Raw genomic sequence first — 25,447 nt, forward strand, 5'->3', positions numbered from 1 at the left:
AGCTGCTGAACACAGCTGATCAACAGCAACGTGCCATATGAAAAGACAATCTTCACACTGTCATTAGCCATACAGATTAACGACAGGGACCGCATGGGTTCATGGAGGTCGTCATGGAGCCAATTATGAGAGGACTAGTTATCAGAAAAAACAGAAAATACCAGGAGTCCTTCCCACCTTTAACTTATGCTGACGCACAACGGGAACATCTAAATCCACACAAGTGTCATGGTTTGTCTAAAATTTTATTTTATTTTTGAGACAGGGTCTCGCTCTGTTGCCCAGGCTGGAGTGCAATAGCTGATCTCGGCTCACTTCAACCTCGGCCTCCCAGGTTCTAGCAATTCTCCTGCCTCAGCCTCCCGAGTAGCTGGGACTATAAGCACATGCCACCACGCCCAGCTAATTTTTGTATTTTTAGTAGAGATGGAGTTTCACCATGTTGTCCAGGCTGGTCTCGAACTCCTGACCTCAGGTGCTTCACCTGCCTCGGCCTCTCAAAGTACTGGGATTAAAGGCATGAGCCACCATGCCTGGCCTAAAATTGTATTTTAAATAATTGTGTAATCATGCCTATTTTAATACTATCATGATTTAATGGCCCTACTTTGTCCATTGTTACACAAAAGAATCAACATAGTCATTTTTTCCAAATACCTAAAGTTACTCAGGGTAAGGTAACAGATATCTGGAGCACCTGACCCTCTAGAGATTTTTAAAAGGAAGGCATGGACAGATCATAATGTAGTTCCAGGACAAAGTTAAATAGAGCAAATGAAATAGAGCAAAATCTAGCACTCCACTGGGTGTAGAATTCATAGTGTCTAACATTCAATCAAAAATTACCATGCCTGCAAAGAAGCAAATACCATCCACAAGCAGGAGAGGGGGAAAAAAAGCAATCAGGAGAAACAGACACAGAAATGACAGATGACAGAGACAGATGGAATTAGCAGATCATGACCTTATATAACGGCTTTATAAGTATTATAAACACACCTAAGATAGACACTACCAGAATAAAAAAGAAAAACAAAAGACCCAACTACATGTTGTCTACAGAAACCTACTTGAAATGTAACTACACAGACAGATTGAAAATAAAAAGAGAGAAAACTACATAACACATAACTATTGCTCAAAAGAGAGCCAGGTTACTTACATTAATAACAAACAAGCCTTTAGAATAATGAATGACTATCATCAGGGATAAATAGGGACATTTCATAATGACAAATAGGTCAGAGTTCATCAATAAGACATAATTCTAAATGTGTAAACATCAAATAGCAGAGCTTCAGAATGCATAAAGAAAAAACCAATAGAACTGAATGGAGAAACACAAACGTAGAAGGAAGTTTAAAACTCTTCTATCAGTAATTGATAGAACAAGTAGACAGAAAAGAAGTAAGGATACAGCAGACTTCAGAATCACTGTCAAGCAACCTGACCTAGTTGACGTTTATGTAATACTTCTCCCAACAACAGCAGAAACCACATTATTTTAAGTGCACATGGAACATTCAACAAGATCCTATTATAAGCGATAAAACTATTCTCAAAAATTATAAAATACTTAAAATCATACAGAATACCTTATCTAATGATGACAGAATTAAAATAGACATTAATAATAGAAAGGAATGTAGAAAATCACAAATATTTGGATGTTACACTTCTATGTAAGGCATTTGTCAAAGATGAAATCACAAAGGGAAACTAGGTAATATTTTGTAGAGAACTAAAAACTATCAAAATTTCTGGGATGTGGCTAAAACATTGCTTAGAGGAAAACTGATGGCTTTGAGTGATATGTTAAATAATAAGGTCTCAAATAAGTGATCTAAGTTGTCACACTGAAAACCTGAAAGAAAGAAGTTCAATGATTTAAGCTTTTACCTTAAGAAAGTGAAGGAAAAGAGCAAATTAAACCCAAAACAAATAAAAGGAAGGAAATAATAAGCACGAGAGAGAAAATCAATGAAATAGAAAGTAGAATACAGAAAACCAACTAAATCAAAAGTGAGTGTTTGAGAAGAGCAATTAAATTAGTAGACTCTTAGCTAAACTGATCAAAAAAATAAAGAAGATCCAAATGTACCAACATTAGCAGGGAAAGAGGGGACATCACTACAGATCCTAACATCAATAAAATGATAAAAACTTAATTACTATAGGATTAATGCCAACACAATTGACCATTTAGATGAAATGAGATAATTCTTTGAAAGATATAAAACTCCCTCAAGAAGACACAAATAACCTGAATAGCCTTCTGCCTATGAAAGGAATTGAATTTGTAGTTAAAAACCTCCTTCCCACATCTAGGATCAAATGGCCTCACTGGTAAATGTACCAACTTCTCAAGAAAAAAAAGAATGCCAATTCTAAACAGACTTTTCAGGAAATTGGAGGGAATACCTCTCAGGTCATTTTACATCAGCACTTCCCTGATCCCAAAACCAGACAAAAGCCAGACAAGAAAACGACAGATCTCATGAACACATAGACACACTTCCACACATAAAAACAATATTCAATCAGTGTAGAAGTATTCCACCTGAAGAGCTTCTACAGAACTTGAATCCATTGGTTAAAAATACTAAAATGCAACACTATTTCATTAGTTTGCAACAACTACTGATTAGTATCACATAGGACTACATTTATTAGCTAAATTTCAATTTAAACCTTAACCTAACTGATGGATGAGATAAAAGAAAGGCTCTAATTTTATTTTTTAAAGAGACAGTCGCACGTGGCAATACGTCCTGTAATCCCAGTTACTTGGGAGGCAGAGGCAGGAGAATCGCTTGAACCTAGGAAGTGGAGGTTGCCGTGAGCCGACATAGCACCGCTCCACTCCAGCCTGGGTGACAGAGTCAGACTCCATCTAAAAAAAAAAAATTAGCCAATCGTGAACTTCTGCCTGGATATAAACAGGGATTAAAGCTGAGTATCAAAACTATCTGAATTTAAAACAAGATTTTTAAATTGCTGGATCACACAATTTTAAACCAATATTTTTAAAAATGGAGCACATTTAAACACACGGCTCTGTAAAACAAACTGTATAAAGAAAATTTTCTTAAAGTACTTTGGTGCTATTAATTTTAAAAACTTAAACAGATTATTTTATTATTATTGTTTTGAGACAGGATCTTGCTCTATGACCCAGGCTGGAGTAGAGTTGAACAGTCATAGCAGCCTTGACCTCCTGGGCTCAAACAATCCTCCAGCCTCAGTCACCCGAATAGCTGGGACTACAGGTGCATGTCACCATGCCTGGTAAATTTTTTTATGTTTTGTAGAGACAGGGTCTCCCTATGTTAGCTAAGCTAGTCTTGACGTTCTGCTTCAAGTAATCCTCTTGCCTCAGCCTCTCAAAGCCCTGGGCTTAGAGATGTGAGCCACTGTGCCCAGCCGATTATTTTATTTTAGCTTATCCTTCTTGCATTTCTATTGCTGTGAATTCTTTCTAAGGTACCAGCTGTAACGGTGGAGTAGATAAACAAACGCACACCAATGTGTCTAGACTAGAATGCAGCTCAACACTTATTGATGGAGAATGAACCAAAAATGGTTTTGGATGACTGCTTTACACCACCACAGCATACTGACACCTTCAAAATGCTTGGGACTCCTACGAAGATGAAAGCCAAGACAAGACTATGACCATAGTCAGAGACTACGGGACATCCGTCAATTATATGCCCTCTTTGGGCCTCAATTTTGTCATCTGTCAAAGAGTAATGATTAATGTTCCTCATGGAATTAATTCACAAGAACAATGCCTAGAAAGTGACATGGGTGAGGAAGCCCCAGATAAACGTTAGCCAGTGTCGTTATCATCAGATAAAGCTCCAGTGTATTGCCAGGAATGAACAATCCTAATCACCTGATTCAAAACTGCCTGATGCCTTCACAAAGTTTTGCATCTTTTAAAGATTGCACACAAACTTTGTCTTACTCAGTGGCTTTCCCTGAGAAGTAAAAGACTAAAAAGTGTAAATGGAGTTCTGTTCTAGGGAGAAGCTGGTTAATTATGTGTATAAATGAACTCCAGTTCCCAGCTCCTAGCACTTGGTGTGCTTCCCTGGGTTTACAGGAAGGGCAGAGAGACAGGTATCTAGATATCTGTTGCTTCAAACAATCAGCTCACGGGACACATCTCCAGGGCAAGAACTGGGGAATGTGGAGAATCAGCACTGTGGGTGGGAAGAAATGCTCCTGCTTTCCTCCATCCTAGAGACCCAAGGTGGGTGAGAACAAGGATGTGCAATTAAAGAGGATTAAACAAAGGAAAGAGGCAGAAGGCAGGCAGCTGCCACGGTCTCAGGTGTTCTTGGCATTCTTCTATTGGGTGATCTGGCCATCAGAACCCTACGAGCCTGAACAGTCTCTGTACTACCTGAGACGTGCAGTGAGCAACAGAAGCAAGGGGGGGTACCCGGGGTTGACAACGCAAAGCGGGAGAGGAAACCGCTTAGAGGGCCATGCATGTCATTAATGCTGTGTGCTGAGACCCATGTCCTGGGCCTCAGTCTAGAAGAGCTCTATAAAGTGAGACATGGAAGACAGCCCATGCCACTGGGGCAGACGATGTGGTCAGCTGATGGATGCCACCTGGCTACCTGTGAGAAGACACTGACGCTATCCTGGGACCAGACACACCTGTGGGATTCTGCTTAGCCTCCACCTCCCGCATGGGCATCCTAAGGGTGCCTGGCCTCTGTCACCCCACCCCACCATAGGGAAGGTGCTTTAGCATGCCGTCTTTCTTAGGGGCTACTTTCGCAACTGCCTGAACAGCAGGTGTTATGCTTCAAAAGCTATGTGTGACTGAGAGCAGTGGGTTGAATGGTGGCCCCCAAACAGAAGTCCTCACCCATGGTACTTCTGCCTGTTTAGAAAAAGGGTCTTTGGAGATGTAATTAAGTTAAAAATCTTGAGATGAGCTCACTCTGCCATGTGGAAACGGAGGCAGAGACTGCAGCGATGCGGCCACAAGCCCAGGGACGCCTAGAGCCCTCAGGAGCTGCGAGAGGCAGGAAGGATCCTTCCCTAGAGCCTCCGGAGAGAGTGTGGCCCTGAGACACCTTGATTTCAGACTTCCGGTCTCCAGAACTGGGAGAGAGTCAATTTCTGTTATTAGAAGTTGTTGAGTTTTCGGTATCTTGTGGCAGCAGCCCCAGGAAACGAATACATAAGTGCTCTCTTCTGGAATGTGAATGAGCAGAACAGACACTGCCAGGTGTTGTGGAAGAAGACTCAAACAGGCAGAAGACAGGAATCTGCCAGAAAAAAATGACAATCCAGAGAAAAGTGGGCGAGGAAGCAACAGTCATGATAATAATTAGTATTCACAGAGACATATAAGTTACTGAGTCCTTAAAACAAAAACAGAATGCTAGAAAAGAACAACACCCAGAAGAAGAAAGAGTATATGAGGATTAAAATAAATCAGGAGAGGAGGGCCGACACAGGCAATATCAGCTACAACACCAAGCTGCCTGGGATACGGTTCAAGGAGGTTGGGGGGAAGGTGGTGGACAGACAGCTGCTCTTTCTCGTTCCTGAGAAATACGTCAAGTTTGGCCGGGCATGGTGGCTCATGCCTGCAATCCCTGCACTTTGGGAGGCCGAGGTGGGTGGATTACTTGAGGTCAGGAGTTGCAGACCAGCCTGACCAACATGGTGAAATCCTGTCTCTACCAAAAATACAAAAATTCGCCAGGCATGGAGGCATATGCCTGTAATCCCAGCTGCTCAAGAGGCTGAGGCAGGAGAATCACTTGAACTCAAGAGACGGAGGTTGCAGTCAGCCGAGATGATGCCACTGCACTCCAGCCTGGGTGACAGAGAAAGACTGTCTCAACAACAACAACAACAACAACAACAACAAAAAGAAGTATGTCATGTGTGATTTTAAAAACAATCACAATATTCAAATACACATAGAAAGAAACTGCCTGATTGGTATTGCTTTATTTCCTGTGAGGCAGTTTCACTTCCTGAGGACTACAGAGAAACCCTGCCACCCTCTGGCCTCCACCCTCTTCCTAAGGCTCAGTCTGAGCTGTTACCTGCATCTTTGCGGGCAAAGACAGCGCATGTGCTATCACTTCCTGGAAACTTTATCAGGCTCCTCCCACCCCTTTAACCCTCTGGGATTCACTGCAACACCTCCAGCAGCTGGCTGCAGTTATTTCAGTTGTATGTATCAAGAATGAGTCATAACCTCTGCGCTCCCAAGACCCCACGCAGACATCCAGTGAATAAACCGCTTATTTCCTACCCTCTGTTTTCCAACCCCTCTGTTCTTAGGAATGGAAGGCAGGAGTAGGGGCAGGAATCATTCCTTTTCCTGCAGTACATGTGTGCAGCATGGAATAGAAAGTGATTTCAGATACACAGTGGGAAAGCGAGCTAGTTTTCCTTTGACTCCATCCATGGCTTATAAAGCAAGCTGAATGCTGGCTGTGGGGGTGTGAGGATGGCCCCTGCGCTACACAACAATGCTCGGAGTTTCTTAGGGTTTGTGTTTCCAATTAGGAGGCCATGCTTGGCTGGCACATGCTGGGCCCTCAATAAATATCTATGACCGATATTGAATTGACAATTAAGGCAAAGGTCATTAAAAATAACATTTAGCTACATGAACATTACTCAGATTCTAGATTCTAAGTGTTATCCCCACAAAACATGAAGAGAAAGTGAGATGATGGATGTGTTAATTAGCTTGACGTAGCCACTCCATAATGTATACATACTTCAAAACATGTTGTGTATGTGATAACTATATATGATTTATATTTGTCAATTAAAAAATAAATACGTTAAAAAAACAGCATCCAGTTATCCAAGTTCATGGTGGGGAGCCTTCTCCTGAAGCGGTTAGCATTCTCCTCTACACGTGACATACCTGTTACTCTCTCATAAGATGCTGCCTCCTGGAGAATGTGTACCCAGGGAGCACAGACGCTCCAGCAGACTTCACTGTTGTGGTATAGCGCACGGAGGCAGGGGATATGATTTGATGTGACTGACAGGCACATTTATCCAAGGGAAAACTTTCAAGATCTAATGGAGTAATGCAGGGTTTCCACTCTTATTTCTTGCCTACTTGAAGTTCCTTGAGCGAGCTGAAAGCACTTACTGTTGCGAGGTTTCCTAAGGAAACATCTGCTCCAGGTTCTTCACAAATGGCACACGTGATCTCACAAGGGTACTATGTTCTGAACAACACTGTGCTTTAGAATATGAGAATTTCTGGCACTTTACAATGCAAGGACTTGTCTCACTCTCTGAACCCTGGGTCTTACGTGGGCAACTTGGCGAGTCCAGGAGCCTTTGGTTATCAATGGACAGTCAGGGACCACACACAGGAAGCTGTTGTTGTGTGAAGAGCTGATGCCCTGAGACAGTGACCAAGAAGGGAGAAATATGTCTGCAGGTCAAACAGGCACCTGGGATTCCATTAAATGGATGCAAGTTAACTTTAAATCATAAGGGGTAAGCTGTGTAGGTCAGGTATTCACAAAGGGGTCCACGAAATGGATTTTAGCAAACTTCCTTAAGTTTAACATCTGTTTAACTTTTAAAAAACATATGCTGATGCATTTATTACTTGTTCAAGATTTACTGAAGGAAACATAATTCCATGAGGACAGGTTGCTACCATTGTGATAAATGGATTGGTCATGCTCAGTGAAAAAAGTGTCTCCTGGACCAGACTCTATCCAGGCTGCTCTGAGTCTTTTTCTCCACAAGGCCCCCACAGTGGCCTAGAAAGACTTGAACAAGTTCAACAGCTCAAGGTCACCCCCACAGATGACTCTAGCCCCCTTAAAGTACTTGCCTATGAAAACTCAAGGCTGCCGAAATAACTGATCGCTGGTTCCAGCCACCCCTGCAGACAAGCCGCTGTGGGAGCGCAGGAGCCTGACTTCTATCAGCACCAGTGAAACCCAGATGGCTTCACACAGACCAAACCCTCTTCCCGCTTTCTGCAATTTTCACTTCCCCGACTCTGCTGAGCCTCTGCTGATCCCTCCCTACTCCCTGAATTTCCCTTAAAATACCCAGTCACCTCTGGGCTAATTGATGTTGAGTCCAGTTTCACATTGGTCTCTTTTCTCTATTGCAATAGTATATTATGGAAGAAAATCTGTGCTGATCGCTTTAACTACTGTCTTGACACTAGAAAAGAACCAAAGTCAAATTCCCCAAAGCATATAGTATTCACATTCATATATATAGTTTTAAAAATTGTGACTTTAAGTATAAATTTAAGAGAAATATTAACTCATTTAGGAAATCTGGCCAATATAGATTCTTGACTTTTTATAAGTTCTGTATTTTATCTATTAAAATGGAACCATCACTTACAAACACTACTGTGCGCTTTTTAGTTCCTCACAGGAAACTTCTGGTAGCCACAGCCGCTGTGAGTGGGCGTCTCTTAATGATTTACTGCAGAGCCAGGCCTCAGGCTATCCCTCTTCGGATCTTCTCCAAGCTCTAGGGAGCATGCTTCTTTCTCAGACATCATTGATTTTGGCAGAGCACCTCCTTCCTTTTTCTAGGCCTTCCAAATGAATTCTGCTTTTCTGAAAAGGTGCTTGCTGGGAGGCAGAGGGCCCTTGGCTGTGTGCAGATCTTCAGTCCTAATTTACTAGGGACCTTGCACCAACTCAAAGCTAATATCAGGGATCGCCACTTATGGAATTTGCACCACAGAATCCGGCTTATGGAATTGAGTGACTAACCTATATCCTGGGCGTGAGAGAGTGTGGTAGTGTGGAAGGAAAGGAAATAGGAGAAAGGAATTGGGTTGGGGCCTGGAAGAGGAGCAAGGCTCTGGCAAGACTGGCTGAACCTCGTGGAACACTCCAGCCAAACACGACTGACTAAGTCCACGACCCAGCTCAGGGCCCTCCTGGGGCACCCTGAACAGTGGCAGTCTGAGCTGCAAGTAGTAAAGCATGGGTGGAGCTGTACTGGCTTGACAGTGCTCTCCCCACAAAATTCATGTTCACCTAAAACGTGGGAATAGGACCTTATTTGGAGATAGGGTCTTTGCAGATGTAATCAACTTAATATGAGGCCATACTAAATTAAGGTTGGACCCTAAGTCCAAAGAAAGGAGAGGGAAATTTGGAGACAGAGACACACAGGACAAGGGAGGGCGTGTGAAAATGGAGACAGAGATTGGGGAGTTGAAGGTACAAGCCAAGGAAAGCTAAGGGTGGCCGGCAACTACCAGCAGCTGAAAAGAGGCAGGAAGGATCCCTCCCTAGAGCCTTGAGAGGGAGTGCAGCCCTGCTCACACCTTGACTTCTTACTTCTAGCCTTCTGAGGTGTCAGACAGTAAGTTTCTGCAGCTTTAAGCCACCAAGTTTGTTAACACAGCACTACTAGGAAGCTAATACAGTGGGTTGACCCTGGAGGAGAAAACTTGGATAGACTGAGGTTCTATTTGTGAGATGACCTTAAACCACCTTAATTATCTTTCTCAAATTCTGGTACCTGACACACAAATTTGTGATACTTGATGGGGAGACAGTGTGGGAAACCTGTGTTTCCTTTTTTGGCAAACATTAAATACTGACAGAAATAAAGCAGTTATGAAAATAAATATAAACTAACTCCTTTCAAATCTTCAAACAAACAGTTGCAAGAGTCCAGTTTGCATTTATTTGGTCTGCGGGTCCCAGGGCAATACAGGGGATGAGCATCCGACTGCCTTTGCTGTTCTACCCACAGCTGGCTGCTTGCTTTGTGGCAACAGGCGCTGTCTAATGTTCTCTGGGGTCACTGAAATGTGATCGGCATAAACTCCTCGAACCAAAGAAGCACCTTTCTCTAGAATCTCGTTATCAGTATCACAGATGGCATAGCTTGTGTTCTGGTCCAATTTCACGGACTTATAGCAGAATTTTAGATTAAAATGGAAAGCCAGGGAGGGCAATTCAAACCACTGAGCAATGCCTGGTAATTGCAGATGGATCAAATAATAAAAATTAAAACAAAACTATTTTTTTCAGCCATTGAAAATAAAAGAGACAAAGCAATATTGAGAGTAATGCAGAAATTTATTTAAGGAAAATTAATTTTGCATTTCTACATTAGTTTCTACGAAGTAAATACAGGACTACAGCGTGCACTTTTTTTTTAAGTAGCAACAGGATTTTACTGTATTGGCCAGGCTGATCTCAAACTCCTGTCCTTAAGCAATCCACCTACCTCGGCCTCCCACAGTGCTGCAATTACAGGTATACAATGTGATAGTGGGACTGAATGGTCTCTCTCATTCCTTTGTTAAGCACTAGGACTTTAGAAAGAAAGCCTCTCCACCTGATCCTACTGACCCTAAGTGCCCTTCCTCCAGGCAGGACTTGACATCTTAATGTTAAAAATGACTCAAAATTTCCCTGCGCTATAGATGTGCCTCTGTAACAACTTACGTGAAAATTTCTCTCTCACTATAGCATGGTCTACTGATCCCTGATCCTTGTTTTCCCTTATAAAGAATGACTAGACTAGGACTTAAACAATAAAATGCCATTTAATTAATACCATGGGATAAGTGTGAGTGTCCTTGCATTCCAGATTTGCCACTGTAACAAATTACATGCAAACTGTCCTCTGACTCTAGCGAGTAGTATTAACCCCTAATCCCTTTTTTAAATCCCTTGCAGAGAATGATTAGACTAGTACTTCGCAGTCAAATGCCTTTTACTAAGCACATGGAATGCATGCGAGTTTCCTTGTGTTCTAGATGTGCCTCTGTGACAACCTGCATGGAAACTGCTCTCTGACTCTAATGTTGGCTACTGATCCATGATCCTTGCTTTTCTCTCCTTTTAGAAAATGGCTATAGACTGAACAGCATAATATCAACAAAAATGGCTAACTGAAGTTTAAGTTCTAAGCCTCTTGAAAGGAAGGGATTAATATATAGATTACAGGAGTGCCTGGAAAGGATGCATGTTCCGCAGAGGACAACATTTCAGATGTGGGTCGCCACAACAGAAGAGTGAAGGGGCTAAGAGTGAAGGGGCTGAGTCGCCAGGCAGATTCTCAGTAAGCTACACAGCACCACCTGGGGGCATAGGTGGGCGCCTTCTCCAAACTGGAAGTTACTACCCGTAGTCAATATTTTCATCAGCGGGCCTCGAAATGTTGGTATTTGAGAGTTGTTGTCATGAGGTGACTTCCTTCTCCAGAGAAGAGTTCTCCAGGATCGTTTTTGGTTGTGCATAAAAGAGAGTGAGGTGAAGGGACCCGGTGGGCTCACAGCACAGGGTACAGGGATCTTTTATCTACATCCTCCACTGTGCCCGGTCACCAGAGATCTGAAGTCTCTCTGACTGTTTATAAACCTGTTTTCTGCCCCAGGTGGCATTCTGAATGCACAACTTGGGGTGGAGGGCCCAGTGGCTCCGCTACTTCACATCCGGGATTTCACACCTGCTCTGCGGTGTTTTAGCCCTTGTTTTATCCTGCCTTTTTTTTTGAAACAGAAATTCAACCTACTACCTGTTTTTAAATAAAAAGAGTCAAAACAATATGATCTTATAACCTGTGAAAATGAGATGAAGTTCCACTTTCTGTGTCTGTAGAGACAGTTTGACTGGAGCGCAGCACCAGCACCCACTCACGCACTGTTTACAGCTACTTGCTTCTTAACACAGCAAAGCTAAAGGCTTCACACATACACCATGGGGTCTGCAAAGCTGAAAACACAGAGAAAGCTTGGTGGCCCGTGATAGCAAACAAATCATGTGCAGGCCCAAGAGGTGAAAGAAAAGAGGTAACATCAGGAAGGACAGAAAAATAAGAAGTAAATTTTACAATGCAGGACGTCAGCCAGGCATTGACACCTAACCCCTTTGCCCCCTTGCCTGTGATACTAAGAAGAAGAATTACTGTCAGTTCTTCAAGAAATTCATGCACAGACCAGATAGGAAATTAACCTCATGAGAGAATTACCCTCCTAGAAACGGAATCCAAAAATCCCCGAGTTTCTTCCATTAACCACTAAACTAAATATTCTCTAAAATGCTCAAATTGAGAGCATTATTAGAGCAAATTATCAAAACAATGTTGAGAATTTAAAGTATATATAGTATCTATATATTACATATACTGTATAATAACTCATTGAAAAACGTATAGCATAAGGTTTATTAATGTTTATTGAAGTCTAATGTTCAGTTCCTGTACTTATGCAGCTAAATCCAAATAGATATTTTCTAGCTTACTATGCATAGAATATTTTATGAGCCACAGACCTACCATTTCAATGCAACCAGAGGAGCAGAAATTTTTAAATTTAAAATTTTTTTCTAGTCCTATGAAAATGATTCATATAAATCCTAATAGACAAAAAGGATGTATATAAAGATTAAATCAATTTGATATACCAACATGCTTAAAATCTACTTATAAATTGCCCTTACAATAGGCTGTGCATCATACAAAGAAAACTCAGTAAAACAAGACTCATACAACCCAGACAGTATCTGTGTTGGGAATTTCATATTATTTTCTAAAATGTGGGACATTCAGGAATGTCCACTTCCCCCTAGCTAGCTGGTAAGTGACCCTTTGATCATATGCCTCACATCTCGTCTCAGTCTTACAGTGACAGCCAGCTTCAATACCGGAAGCTCCTGTGTTGTCACAATGAAGAGGCTGGAGGTTACTGTGTGGGCGACCCACTAGCCCCGACTTCACCTCAACCAGGCCAGACCCCACCTCCTCAGACACAATCTTGTGCTCCACCCCATGTGACAAAGGTTACTACCATCGGCAAATTCTGAGTTCAGTGTGCAAATCTGCTATTAATCTCAGAATCTGCTCTTTGCCCTCAAAATCAAGTAATATGCATTATTTTGTGTTATGTGCCAGATGAGAGGAGATGACTTTGCAGAGTTTTACGTTGATATGAGAAAGAAGGGGCACTGAACACTTCCGAAGGGTCAGTGGTGACTCCATGAAAAGGACTTTATGGCCGCCAGGAGCCTCTCCTCCTCACAGAAGAGACACCAGCATTCTTTCTGGAGATTACATGATCTCTGTAGCCGGCTGTCAATGGTAAATAAAAAAGAAAGGGAGAGATACCGATGAACACTATTTTTTTCTGATCAGGACACACTTAGTTCATCACTTGACTGTGGTAACTCAGGTCTCCCAGGTTTCACTAGAATGTAGAAAGTTCTGAAACTCAAAGGGAAGGCACATTTAACTGGACTTTTTCTTTTTTCTTTTTCAGACAGTCTCACTCTGTCACCAGGCTGGAGTGCAGAGGCGCGATCTCAGCTCACTGCAACCTCTGCCTCCCTGGTTCAAGCAATTCTCCTGCCTCAGCCTCCCAAGTAGCTGGAACTACAGGTGCCCGCCACCACGCTCAACTAATTTTTTTGTATTTTTATAGCGACAGGGTTTCACCATGATGGCCAGGCTGGTCTTGAACTCCTGACCTCAAGTGATCCAACTGTCTTGGCCTCCCAAAGTGCTGGGATTACAGGTGTGAGCCACCGTGCCCGGCCTTAACTGGACTTTTTCTTCCATTGGCTTTCTTAAGATTTGGAGAACCTGACCAACTGTCTCAAAATACTGACCATCCTCAGAAAAATATTTGATTTTGTGTCTTCTTTGATTTGCCAGAAAGCTGCTTACAGTACCAATTTTATTTACTTTCAATCACTTTTCAGGTTGCTATTTCTAAGGATCTGTCACTATAAAAATCAATGTGTAAAACAGCTATTTAAATAGCTTATGATTAATAGCCAAAGGAAAAGATAGAAACTAGGAAATGTTAATAGCTCATTGAATTTTCCTGATTTTCTACTATAGCTCTCTATGTGATTAAACAATGTAAATTCTCTTACCCAAACAAGCACAAGTATTAAAATCCAATCTGAAGAAGGCATTTAACTCATTGTAGAGAATGCCACACCACAGGCCTACAAAGGCCAAGGTCAAACTTCTCCTTCTCTGTTTCACTTCTCTGAACCTGTATCCTCACCTATATAACGCAAATAAGAACAACTCTGACTATGTCACAGAACAAACATAAAAGTGCAAATGATATAAAGATTGGAAAAGAGGTTCAGTTTTCAATTTCTTCACAAATAAGAGGTAATAGAAAAGTATGCTTCTTTTAAATAACTCACATCAAAAATGGATTTATTTTGCCTTATGCATTCAACGTGAGACAAAAATAACAGTATACTTTAAATTATGGTTATCCCAAACTAATTTGAAAGTTCTTAACCCAATCCATGGACTGCTTACTATAAAATATCATAGTTTCCTATTAAATTTTTTTTTGCAAACATTTCACAGAAATTTCAGTTTTATGGCTAGAGCTTTGTTGTGAGGCGTTTCTGTTGATGTTGTCTCTGTCAATAATCTGAAATATTAAAGTCTTGGTCTTACAGTCTACCGTCCAAGGAACCCTCTAGAAAGGAGAAGTGAGAATTTCCCTGTATTCTTGTGTCTACTATGCCATGGAGATGAAAGGTCCACCATGCAGAAGTGGTGCAGAAACCACCTCAGGAGAGCAGGCATGGTGCAAGGTGCTCCTAACCCCACTCAAACTTGCCCATGACACTGGGCCCAAGTCCCCAGGACCCAGGTGCTTGGGGGGCACGAGAGACAGTTCTCTTCCCTGATGGGGTGTGTGATCCTGTTGGAGCTAGGGGAGATGCACTTATCCACAACACTTATGTGAAAACCCACATTTGTGTCTACTCACCACAGGCTTTCTACCTCATCTGCACAGGAGCTTTGCCAAAACGTAACTCCAAAATCCTTGAATGGCTTCTTGCCATTTGAAAAAGAACAACTATTGTTGTATGTGGTAAAATACCTACAATATAACATTTACTGTTTTAATGATTTCTCAGTGTACAATTCTGTGGCATTCAGTACATTCACATTGTTGTACAGCCATCACCACCATCCACGTCCAGAACTTGTTCCTCTCCCCAAGGTGAAACTCTGTCCCCACTGAACGCTAAAACCTCCATCCCCCTCCCCCAGCCCCTGGCATTCACAGTTGTCCTTTCTGTCTCTATGGATTTGACAACTCTAGGGACATTGTACTGAGGCAGGAGAATAAGGTCTGGAGGCAGGGAACCGAAGGCCGATTCACGCTGACTTCCCAGAACTCAAACAAAAGGAAAACCCCAACTTTCCATGCCCAAGTAACAAAAGGACAGGATGTTATTCCCTTTGCAAGCCTCTCCCACCTTCTCTTGTGTGGCAGATGAAAAACTGAAAGTATTTCTCTTTGGTTGCTTTCTGCAACCATTTCCACTACTGGCACCAGGAGGCTGTGAGCGGGGCCTGGGACTTGGGGCAAGCTGGCAGCGCTCCGCAGCCTGGCTGCTCACCCGCAAGTCACTGCCCTTCCCACTCCCTCGTACTGACTGCAGTGTGCAGAGAGTGCTGGCATGTAACACCCCTCAGAGCCTGTCTGTGCAGCTCCACACTGGTCCTATGCTGTGGGCACACGCCTCCCGGAGGGGCAGTGACTTGATTCAACCCATTGTGGTCATTTATCTACTCATTTCCTCTCCTTTGAGTCGAGAGTTCCTTGAGGTAAGGATTTCTATTATTCATTATCCTATACTCCTAGACTTAGAAATCCACAGGAGAACCACTACACATTTAAAAACAGAAACTGGGCCAGGTATGGTGGTTCATTTCTACAATTCTAATACTTTGGGAGGGTGAGACAGGAGGATCGGTGGAGCCCAGGAGTTTCAGACCAGCCTTGGCAATATAGTAGGGCCATCTCTCTACAGAAAAGAAAAAAAAAAAAAATTAGCTGGGCATGGTGGCAAATGCCTGAAGTGTCAGCTACTTGAGAGGCCGAGGTGGGAGGATCGCTTGGGTTTGGCAGGATCACTTGAGCCCGGGAGGTCAAGGCTGCAGTCAGCCGTGACTGCACCACTACACTCCAGCCTTGGCAACAGAGTGAGATCCTGTGTCAAACAAACAAAGAAAAAAATAGAAATTGTAATTCTTTGAGAAACATCTCCACATGTGCAGTGAGATAATATCTAGGATGATCAGAAGCAAAGATTTGTATCTTGTTCTCCTTAGTCTAGGATGTCTTCATTACAATTTACTAAATAACAAGGCAATTAGTTGCCTATGAAAGCCACTATCTTCACAAAAGAGGAATAATGTCCATACACATCATGGAATAAACTGATATTTTAAAGGAAAAGGGGGGTGAGAATTTTAAAGACTCATCATTTACATTTGACTGGCAAATGGGCTTCTTCCTCCCTACGATCATAAATGTTCCTGAACATGGGGCTAATTCGATTTGTTAAACGGAAAAGGAACACAGTGTAAGTTGAATGTGTTACCATGACTGTCAGCACACAATTTTCCTTTTCGCTTGTTCGCTTGTTGTGTCCTTTAATTGTGCTGTTATTCAAGGAGTACAATCTGCCTAAGTAAAAATCCCTGATGTCCAGCTTTGCCAGCAGAGCCTCTCCAGCGACTGAGAATCAGCTGAGTGCCCCAAATTGAGAGCACCAGCAGAAACGGAGCTGGGTGAGACAGAGTCCCCGAGCACTGGGGACTTCTCCACATGGGTTATATGCGGCCTTAAAGGGCTCAGCCCTGTGAACCGTGTCAGAACACATCTTCTCTCCTTTGTACTCTGATGTTGTCTACCTCAACAGAAGGTCACCGCCCCATCATCTGGGGCAGTAGACTGTCATGGCTAGCAGCTTTGGACTCTTCATTATCCACCTGGGTTCGAGGCCAGCCTCCATAATCAGAGGCTACAAGTTTTCGGGCAAGTAACTTGATCCCTGTAGCCCTCCCTGCCATTCCCTGTGCTAAGAGTGACTGCTTCTTAGCAGTGGCAGAAGGCTGACACACCCCCATGAGTGAAAGCACTGAGAGCATGACATGCAGTGAGTCCTCGATGCTTGTGAGCCAACACGACTGTAGTGGATACCAACAAGGAGAAGAGGCATGAATATCCTTCAGGTGCATGTTTCCTGAACATGGCACAGAGAATGTGTTCTGGGGTTACTAGACACTGTCCATCCTAATGAGACTCAAAGCCCCCAACACCCTGGGTAGATCTAACTGACATAGCCCCAGCACTGAGCTGAGAAATCTGGCCGAGAGGAGGCCAGGAATGACAGGCAGGTGGAGACATGGTTTGTGACATATACACAAATGGGTCCCTCTTCTCTGTGGGGCTCCTGCCACCTAGGTGTTATACTGCCCCTCAACACTAAGGCCCACTGCCCAGACTTAGAAAGTAATGAATTACCACAGCAGCCTATAAACCAAAGGTTATAATTCTTCTCCTGTCTTCCTTCCTGGCCTGGAAGCTGACCTGGGTGCTTTCTCGTTCCTAAAGGTAACAGCAGGTCCTGAAGCCACTGGCATAGGAGACAGAACAAGAGATATGATTGTGTCAATGTGGACATATGAAAATCTATAGGACTGTAAGGTGTGGACAGCACAATACCTCCATCATTAAGAAGGACAAACAAAAGCAGCACAGCTTGCTTGCTTGAGGCACCTCCTTGGTTTTCTGCAAGTTGTCCTTGATGCAAGAATCACGTAAGCACTGCACAGACTAAGGCAACCTTGTAACTGCTCCCAAGCAGGAAATGCTCCAAGTGCCTTCCTGTCCCAGGGGATGTCCAGCATTTCAGGGAGCCACAGTGATAATTCACTTAAGAGCCTAGGAAAAAGATGGTCCTCACTTTCGTTAGACCTACTTCGAAAAAAAACTAACAATTTAATTAAGACATTTGGGATTTCTGTCCCATTAATCTATATGTACTTGCTTTGGATCTTGGTGAATTATGTCAGCAGTCTCATTCCATAAAGGTGCATGTAGGTCAGTGTAGGCGAGTATATCTCTGTGTGCGTGTGTGTCTACGCACAAACACAGAGGCATCATAAGAAAAGGGCTGAAATGAGGTACCCTGATAGTTAAACACTGAGTAACGGTTACCTCCAGGGAATGGGAGGTAGAAGGGCTTCCGATTTTAATGCTATACATTTTTGTGTTGTGTAAAGCAAGTGTAATTTGTGTAATTTAAAAAAAAGAAAAAAAAAAGCCCACTGTGGCAGCTCATGTCTGTAATTCCAACACTTTGGGAGGCAGAGGAAGGAGGATTGCTTGAGGTAGGAGTTTTGAGACCCGACTGGGCAATATGTCAAGACTCTGTCTCTACAAACAAAAAAAGAAATAAAACCTTAGCTGGGTATGGTTGCATGTACTTGCAGTCCTAGCTACACCAGAGGCTTAGGTGAAAGGACTGCTTCAGCCCAGCAGTTTGAGGCTGCAGTGAACTATGAAAGCACCACTGCACTGCAGCCTGGGTGACAGAACAAGACTCTGTCTCCAGTGGAAAAAAAAGCATATCAAGATTGTGGTTTTTTTATCCTGAAGGGATATTCTCCCTACTTAAGACCATCCTTTCATTCCTCTAGTGACAAATTTCATGATGTGAAAAATGATGTGTTTCATGAGACACACTGGGAAGGAAAATTTCCTTTACTGAATCCACTAATTCAAATGCTAATCTCCTCCAGAAAAACCCTCACACATACAATCCAAAGAATGTTCCGCCTGGGCACCTCATGGCCCAGTAAACGGGGGGAGGGTGCCTGTCTTTAACCATCACCCTGGCCTTCCTCTGGCCCATCTCTTCTAGGCTGCAGGCACTGTGTGCCACAAACCCAGAGGATTCTCTCTAAGTGCAGATTGCATTCTGACATACCTCTTTCTAAAAATCCCAATGGTTCTCCCTATCCAGAAAGCAAATATATGAGCTGGGGAATAAGATGGTTAACTCATAGAGTCACAGTTCCTCCCAGAAGCTTTTGAGTCATGAGAAGTCTGGCTTCATGCTGTACAGAAGCAAACTCACTGGTTGACTGGAATCCTCCACATGTGCTGTTTTCCTTTAGAAATGGTTTCTGTCATCCGTATCTCTTATTTTCTTGTGGACTCCCCCGAGGTCAACCCCTACTCCAGGAGCAGCCACTGCTTCAAGAATATCTTGCTTTACTTAATTCTATAACACTTTGGCAACTGTTTCCTGAATTTCTCATTTTGCTATGTAACGATATCCTACTACGGGTTTTCATTTGGATACTGTAGATATACCTGTGCCCTCTCCCCAAATGGATGACACACTCCATTAGGAAAGAGACCTTTCTTCTGTGTCCCCCCAAGCACTCACTCAGCACTATATGCATAAGAATTCAGAGGAAAGACAGTCAAGTTGTTAGCTGACTTCCAGAGGATGAGTGCCTTCCTGCCAGATGTTCCTAATGGAAAGGATGGGGGTGTATCTGTTTACAGTCAGGAAGACAATGATGTAAGAAAATAAACCAAGAACCAAATTAAAAAGAAAAAAGACAAAAAAGCAGCCAGGAAGCTGGAACTGAGGGCAGCCCACCACAGCTCAGCAATGCCTACTGCCTCTCTGGGTTCCAACTCTGTGGGCAGGGTATAGCTGAATAAAAGGCAGACAGCCTTCACAGACTTAAACGTCCCTGTCTGACAGCTCTGAAGACAGCAATGGTTGTCCCAGCATGAGAACAAACAGACTGACTCCTCAAGTGGGTCCCTGACCCAGATGTAGCCTGACTGGGAGACATCTCCCAGTTGGGGACAATAGACACTTCATACAGGCGGGTGCCCCTTTGGGATGAAGCTTCCAGAGGAAGGATCAGGCAACAATATTTGCTGTTCTGAAGCCACCGCTGGTGATACCCAGGCAAACAGGTTATGGAGTTGACCTACAGCAAACTCCAAAAGACTTGCAGCTGAGGGCCTGACTGTTAGAAGGAAAACTAACCAATGGAAAGGAATAGCATCGACATCAACAAAAAGGACATCCACACTAAAACCCATTCTAGGTCACCAACATCAAAGACCAAAGGTACATACAACCAAAACCATGAGAAAAACCAGAGCAGAAAAGCTGAACATTCCAAAAACCAGAATGCCTCTTCTCCAAAGGATCGCAGCTCCTCGCCTGTAAGGAAACAGAACTAGATGGAGAATGAGTTTGACGAATTGACAGAAGTAGGCTTCAGAAGGTCAGTAATAACAAACTTCTCCAAGCTAAAGAAGCATATGCTAACCCACCACAAGGAAGCTAAAAACTTTGAAGAAAGGTTAGACAAATGGCTAACTAGAATAAACAGTGTAGAGAAGACCAGAAATGACAGAGCTGAAAACCATGGCACGAGAACTTCATGACACTGCACTAGCCTCAACAGCCAATTGGATTAAGTAGAAGAAAGGGTATCAGTGATTGAAGATCAAATTAATGAAACAAAGTGAGAAGACAAGATTAGAGAAAAAAGAGTGAGAAACAATGAACGAAGCTTCCAAGAAATACGGGGCAACATGAAAAGACCAAATCTACGTTTGTGACTGGTGTAACTGAAAGTGACAGGGAGAGTAGAACCAGTTTGGAAACCACTCTTCAGGATATTATCCAGGAAAACTTCCCCATCCTAGCAAGGCAGGCCAACATTCAAATTCAGGAAATACAGAGAACAACACTAAGATACTTCTCGAGAAGAGCAACCCCAAGATACGTAATTGTCAGATTCGCCAAGGTTGAAATGAAGGAAAAATTTTAAGGGTAGCCAGACAGAAAAGTCAGGTTACACACAAAGGGAAGCAGACTACAGTGGATCTCATGGCAGAAATCCTACAAGCCAGAAGAGAGTGAGGGCCAATATTCAACATTCTTGAAGAAAAGAATTTTCAACCCAGAATTTCATACCCAGCCAAACTAAGCTTTGTAGGTGAAGGAAAAATAAAATCCTTTAGAGACAAGTAAACGCTAAGAGATTTTCTCACCATCAGGCCTTCTTCACAAGAGCTGCTGATGAAAGCCCTAAACACAGAAAGAATAACCGTACCAGCCACTGTAAAAACATGCCAAATTGTAAAGACCATTAACGTGATGAAGAAAATGCATCAATTAACAGGCAAAATAACCAGCTAACATCATAATGACAGGATCAAATTCACATATAATAATATTAACCTTAAATGTAAATGGGCTAAATTCACCATTAAATGAAACAGACTGGCAAACTGGAGAAAGAGTCAAGACCCATCAGTGAACTGTATACTCAGGATACCCATCTCACGTGCAGACAGACATAGGCTCAAAATAAAGGAATGGAGGGAGAGCTACCAAGCAAATGGAAAGCAAAAAGAAAGCAGGGTTGCAGTCCTCATCTCTTATAAAATAGACTTTAAACAAACAAAGATCAATACAGACAAAGAAGGTCATTACATAATGGTAAAGGGATCAATTTAACAAGAAGAGCTAACTATCCTAAATACATATGCACCCAACACAGGAACACCCAGATTCATAAAGCCAGCCCTTACAGACCTACAAAGGTCTTAGACTCACATACAGTGATGGTGGGAGATGTTAACACCGCACTGTCAATATCAGACAGATCAACAAGATAGAAGATTAACAAGGATTACCAGGACTTGAACTCAGCTTTGCACCAAGCAGACCTAATAGACATCTACAGAACTCTCCACACCAAATCAACAGAATATACATTCCTCTCAGCACCATATCACACTTATTCTAAAATTAACCACATAATTGGAAGTAAAAAAAGCACTCCTCTGCAAATGTAAAAGAGCAGAAATAACAATAAAATGTCTCTCAGACCATAGTGCAATCAAATTCAAACTCAGGATTAAAAAAGTTCATTCAAAATCACACAACTACAGGGAAATTGAACAACCTGCTCCTGAATGACTACTGGGTAAATAACGAAATGAAGTCAGAAATAAAGATGTTCTTTGAAACCAATGAGAACAAAGACATACCAGAATCTCTTGGACACATGTAAAGCAATGGGTAAAGGGAACTTTATAGCACTAAATGCCCACCGGAGAAAGCAAGAAAGATCTAAAATTGACACTCTAACATCACAATTAAAAGAACTAAAAAAGCAAGAGCAAACAAATTCAAAAGCTATCAGAAAGTAAGAAATAACTAAGATCAGAGGAGAACTGTAGGAAATAGAGACACAAAAATAAAACCTTCAAAAAATTAATGAATCCAGGAGCTGGTTTTTTGAAAAGATCAACAAAATTGATAGACCGCTAGTAAAACTAATAAAGAAGAAAACAGAGAACAATCAAATAGATGCAATAAAAAATGGTAAAGGGGATATCACTATGCATCACACAGAAATACAAACTACCATCAGAGAATGCTATATATACCTCTATGCAAATCAGCTAGAAAATCTAGAAGAAATGGATAAATTCCTGGATACATACACCCTCCCAAGACTAAACCAGAAATAAGTTGAATCTCTGACAAGACTAATAACACATTCTGAAATTGAGGCAATAATTAATGGCCTACCAACCGAAAAAACATCTAGGAGGAGACAGATTCACAGCTGAATTCTACCAGAGGTACAAAGAGGAACTGGTACCATTCTTTCTGCAACTATTCCAACCAAAGCCTGGAAGAGATACACCAAAAACAGGGAATTTTAGACTAATATCCCTGATAAACACTAATGCAAAAATACTCAATAAAACACTGGCAAACCAAATCCAGCAGCACATCAAAAAGCTTATCCAGCACAATCAAGTTGGCTTCATCTCTAGGATGCAAGGCTGGTTCAACATACACAAATCAATAAATGTAATCCATCACATAAACAGAACCAACAAGAAAAATTACATGATTACCTCAATATGCAGAAAAAGACTTCAACAAAATTCAACCACACTTCATGCTAAAAACTCTCAATAAACTAGGTATCAATGGAACGTATCTCAAAACAATAGCTATTATGTATGACAAACCCACAGCCAATATCATATTAAATGGGCAAAAACTGGAAGCATTCCCTTTGAAAACTGGCACAAGACAAGGATGCCCTCTCTCACCACTCCTATTCAACATAGTGGTGGAAGTTCCCGCCAGGGCAATCAGGAAACAGCAAGAAAATAAGGGGTATTCAATTAGGAAAACAGGAAGTCAAATTGTATCTGTTTGCAGATGACATGATTGTATATTAGAAAACCCCCTTGTCTCAGCCCAAAATCTCCTTAAGCTGATAAGCAACTTCAGCAAAGTCTCAGGATACAAAATCAATGTGCAATAATCACAAGCATTTCTATACACCAGTAACAGACAAAGAGCCAAATCATGGGTGAACTCCCATTCATAATTACTACAAAAAGAATAAAATACCTAGGAATGCAACTTACAAGGGATGTGAAAGACCTCTTCAAGGAGAACTACAAACTACTACTCAATGAGATAAAAGAGGACACAAACAGATGGAAGAACATTCCATGATCATGGTTAGGAAGAATCAATACCATGAAAATGGCAATACTGCCCAAGGTAATTTATAGATTAAATACTGTCCCCATCAAGCTACTACTGATTTTCTTCACAGAATTGGAAAAAACTACTTTAAAGTTCTTATGAACCCATAAAAGAGCCCGCATAGCCAAGACAATCCTAAGCAAAAAGAAGGAAGCTAGAGGCATCACGCTACGTGACTTCAAACTATACTACAAGGCTCCAGTAACCAAAACAGAATGGCTGGTGCCAAAACAGATGTATAGATCAATGGAACAGAACAGAGGCCTCAGAAATAACACCACAGATCTACCACCATCTGATCTTTGACAAACCTTACAAAAACAAAACTGGGGAAAGCATTCCCTATTTAATAAATGGTGCTGGAAAAACTGGCTAGCCATATGAAGAAAGCTGAAACTGGATCCCTTCCTTACACGTTATACAAAAATTAACTCAAGATGGATTGAAGACTTAAACCATAAAAACCCTAGAAGAAGACCTAGGCAATACCATTCAGGACATACAAATGGGCAAAGACTTCATGACTGAAAAACCAAAGCAATGGCAACAAAAGCCAAAATAGACAAACAGGATGTAATTAAACTAAAGAGCTTCTGAACAGCAAAATAAACAATCAAGAGACTGAACAGGCAACCTACAGAATGGGAGAAAATTTTTGCAATCTACCCATCTGACAAAGGGCTAATATCAAGAATCTACAAAGAACTCAAACAAATTTACAAGAAAAAAAACAAACAACCCCCTCAAAAAGTGGGCAAAGGACATGAACAGACATTTCTCAAAAGAAGATATTTATGGAGCCAACAGACACATGAAAAGAATGCTTATCATCACTGGTCATCACAGAAATGCAAATCAAAACCACGATGAGATACCATCTCATGCCAGTTAGAATGGCGATCATTAAAAAGTCAGGAAACAACAGATGCTGGAGAGGATGTGGAGAAACAGGCACATTTTTACACTACTGGTGCGAGTGTAAATTAGTTAAATCATTGTGAAAGACAATGCGGCAATTCCTCAAGGATCTAAAACTAGAAATACCATTTAACCCAGTGATCCCATTACTGGGTACGTACCCAAAGGATTATGAATCTAATTGCAGCACTATTCACAATAGCAAAGACTTGGAACAAATCCAAATGTCCATCAATGATAGACTGGATTAAGAAAATGTGGCACATATACATCATGGAATACTATGCAGTCATAAAAAGAAAGATAAGTTCATGCCCTTTGCAGGGACATGGATGAAGCTGGAAACCACATTCTCAGCTCACTAACACAGGAACAGAAAACCAAACACCCCATGTTCTCACTCATAAGTGGGAGTTGAACAACTGGAACACAGACACAGGGTGGGGAATATCACACACTGGGCCTGTCGGGGGGTGAGAGGATGGGGCATGGATAGCGTGGGAGGATTGGAGAGGGATAGCATTAGGAGAAATATCTAATGTAAAGGACAAGTTGATGGGTGCAACAAACCAATATGGTACATGTATACCTATGTAACAAACCTGCATGTTCTGCCCATCTACCCTAGAACTTAATGTAAAAGAAAGAAAAAAAGTAGAAGGATGGAAACAACCATAATTACCTAAGTCAGCCTGAGGAGGAAGGCTTACTTACAAGAGGAAGACATGGCTTAGGTAGAAAGAGGACCAGAGCCCACATTGTGTGCATCGTCTCCATGTCACGACTGGTGTGTGCTTTTCAACAAAACAGAGCAGGGATGGAGAACAACCTTACTAACTCCTCAAGGTGGGATTCAGAGTGAGGACTGGATCCTTCTGGGTTAGGAAATGACAAAAGTGCCTGCTAGGAGCCACTCACTGGGCCAGGTGTGAACACACACACTCCAAGGTTGTTTTACAGGAATGTCTCAGGTCTTAGTCTGCTTGTGCTACTGTAACAAAATATCTAGGACCAGAAAATTTGTAAAGAACAGAAATGTATTTCTGACACCTCTGGAGGCTGGGAAGTCCAAGGTCAAGGCTATAGCAGGTCTGTCT

At 42.1% G+C, this 25,447-nt stretch overlaps 1 protein-coding gene across 1 annotated transcript in view; it reads right to left on the reverse strand.

The window, feature by feature from the left end:
• PUDP (pseudouridine 5'-phosphatase) overlaps positions 1-25,447 on the reverse strand; it is a 113,912-nt gene that overhangs the window by 32,561 nt on the left and 55,904 nt on the right.

This window comes from Trachypithecus francoisi, unplaced genomic scaffold (genome assembly GCF_009764315.1).
Source record: "Trachypithecus francoisi isolate TF-2019V2 unplaced genomic scaffold, Tfra_2.0 Lachesis_group6, whole genome shotgun sequence".
Classification (NCBI taxonomy): Eukaryota; Metazoa; Chordata; class Mammalia; order Primates; family Cercopithecidae; genus Trachypithecus; species Trachypithecus francoisi.